Source organism: Octodon degus, unplaced genomic scaffold, assembly GCF_000260255.1.
Source record: "Octodon degus isolate 3935 unplaced genomic scaffold, OctDeg1.0 scaffold00029, whole genome shotgun sequence".
Lineage (NCBI taxonomy): Eukaryota > Metazoa > Chordata > Mammalia > Rodentia > Octodontidae > Octodon > Octodon degus.
This window is the reverse complement of record NW_004524605.1, coordinates 2434578-2437569: the sequence shown is the minus strand read 5'-3', so window position 1 is coordinate 2437569 and position 2992 is coordinate 2434578. Positions and strand designations below refer to the sequence as shown.

At 47.2% G+C, this 2992-nt stretch overlaps 1 pseudogene; it reads left to right on the top strand.

Moving 5' to 3' along the window:
• Window positions 1–1619: 1619 nt before the first annotated feature.
• On the top strand, window positions 1620–1713 carry LOC111816325 (annotated as a pseudogene).
• The last annotated feature ends 1279 nt before the right edge of the window (window positions 1714–2992 follow it).

The following is a 2992-nucleotide window of genomic DNA, read 5'->3' as shown; positions in this document are numbered from 1 at the left end:
GCCTGTGGGTTCAAGAGCAGCCCGGGCTGCTGAGCTCCACGCTAGCCTGGAGTAGAGCCACCCTGGCTCAGAAGACAGAAGAACAGCAAGGTTGACACTGAATCCCCAGCACAAATGAAGCTAGCAATGGTCACATTTTATGACACAATGAGAGGTGGAACAGGTGCTGCGGACAGTCATGCGGGACTGTGGTGTCACTCAAGACGGAGCACTGGCCAGTGGTTGTTTTACTCGATTCTAAACATGATAGACATAAATAGTGTTGTAGTTTACAAAGAAAATGAAAAGCACAAAATATGGAGAAATTTTCTTAGAGGATTGGGGCTGGACCTGACAAGTGATAAATTATCATAGAGGAAGAACAGTATGTCTCTGCCCAAAGAACTCCACAAGGGCTAGGCAGATAGCTTGGCGGTCTGAATGCCTGCCTGGCAAGTGCAAGGTCCCAAGTTCGATCCCTGGTACCGCATGCCGTGCCAGCTCCAGAACCCTGGGTGTGCTGCCAGCCCCCAAGCCAGGCGTGGTGATGCACGCCTATAATGCCAGTGCAGGGAGGCTGAGGCAGGAGGATCACTGTGAGTCCGAACTGCATAGCCACCCCCTGTATCAAGAAAAATAATAAAAATAATAATGAAAAAGAACTCCACAAGGGGGGCCGGAGAGATGGGTCAGTAGAATAAACACTTGCCTGGCAAGTGCAAGGGCTGAGTTCAATCCCTGGTTCCAGGGAAAAAAACAAACAACTCTACAAAAGAATTCAGGAGCAGCACAGTGAAGAGACAGATGAGACATCACAAGAACCTTCAAGATGTCAAGTATGTGCCACCAAAGAAGACAGGAAAGCAAAACACATACTGCCAATGTGAGTGACAGTTGTGGCTACAACGTGCTCTTGCGTGTGAAAACCCTTCGGTGTGACATCTGAAGTGAAGACATGCAGGGACCGGGGCTCGATCCCTGGCATGCCAGGTGCCCGCGTGCCCCGCAGCCCGGCCCCCGAGGGGCACTGAGGCTGCGACTGAGACGGGCGTGGTGGTGCAGCCTGCAATCCCAGCGCTTGGGAGGCCGAAAGCAAGAGGATCGCTGCAAGTCTGATCGTGCAGTGAGACCCTGTAGACCCTGTACTAAACACATCTTTAAAAGGTGAAGTAAAGATGGTTTTTGTGGTAGTGTTATTTGTATTTTCATTGTAGTTCACATGGGAATTTATTTCTGCTGTTATTTTTTAGATCTTGTAAGCAGGCAAACAATTGATTTAGAAAACGGTGATATTTATTCAGACCAGCATATAGTTGATACTTCATTTCCCTGCCAAGTGGAAGGGAAAGCGGCGCGCACGGGCCGCAGGGGCGAGGCCTGTGTGCAGCCTGCTGGTGTGATGGGCGAAGGCTGCTCAGGCGTGGCCGGGGGCAGAGCGTACTTCCGTTCTGGAGATATGGGTGCATTTTCATTGTAGTTCACACCAGAATTTGTGTCCCTTTTCCATCTTGTAAGCTGATAACTGATGTTGAAAGTGTTGACATTGGGCTGAGCTGGCTCAGTGGAATAAGTGCTTCCCTGGCAAGCACAAGGGCCTGAGTTCAATCCCCGGTTCTGCCAAAAAAAAAGGTGCTCCTTTGATCCTTCAGTTCATGAGCGTGATGACTGGGTGTTTATACCTTATGCATGAGCTGAGCCTTCCTTCAAACCTTGTTACGAGGGGCTGGTGAGATGGCTCAGTGGTCTAAAGCACCTACTTAGAACAAGCTAAGCTAAGCAAAGCACAGGGACCACGGTTCAATCCCCCAGCACCACATGCCAGCCAGCCCCGCCCCCTGGTGGGCTGAGCTGGCCACACACATAAAATAAATGAATAAATAAATAATAATAAAAATTAAAAAAAAATAAAAAAGATCAGGGCTAGGAAGATAGCTCAGTAGAATAAGTCCTGAGTTCAATCCCCAGTACCGCAAAAAAAAGACAAAAAAAACAAAAAAAAAAACCTTGTTACGACATGGGCACATCGTGGAAAAAAAAGTGTTGACATTTATTCTACATGCTCATTACACATTAAAATTTTAATAGCTCATTGATTTTTTTTCTTGGTAAGTTTACATTAATATGGTAAAACTCATAAAATTAAAATTGACAATTCTGGGCTGGGGAGATGGTTCAGTGGTCTAAAGCACCTACTTAGAACAAGCTTAGCAAAGCACAGGGATCGCAGTTCAATCCCCCAGCACCACATGCCAGCCAGCCCCGCCCCCTGGTGGGCTGAGCTGGCCACACACACACTCACACATACATTTAAAAAAAAAAAAATTGACAATTCATCAGTAGAAATACTCGTAAAAAATAAGTGCAGGTGTACACACCTTCCGTGATGCACTTGCAAAAATTTACCCTGATGCCCCGGGGTACATAAAGCATCATGTATTGATGCCAGAAATAATTGATCTAATTCTAGCATATTCTTTGTTGTCACAAATATTTAAATTAAATATTTTATAAGCTAAGCTAAGAAGGATAAGGCGAACCTTATCCTTGTGCCTCATGCTCATAACCCCAGCACTCCAGGAAGCTGAGACAGGAGGGTCCCACAATCAAGTTCAGCCTTGGAGATTGAGCAGCTTAGCAAGATCCTCTATTAAATAAAAATAGAGAAGGTTGGGGGCTGCTCAGTGTAAAGCCCTTGGGCTCAAAAACCAAAACAAAGAGGAATGATAAATATCTTACAATTTGACAAAACAAGTTTAAAGCCAGGAGTGGCGGTGCATGGGTGTCCACCCGTCTCCTCAGGGGGTGAGGCAGGGGAGCAGCTGAGCCCGGGAGTCCCGAGATGGAGGGCAGGCCAGCTCGAGCACACAGAGACCTCGTCTCCAGAGGAAAAGACGTTTGACTCCATTCTTAAGTAACACACAGAGACTGAGAGAAATTCACAAAACTGCCATCTGTGTGTCTCAAGCATTTTGGCGTGGGTCGTGGGGGCACCGTGGTGTCCTCTGCGGGTGGG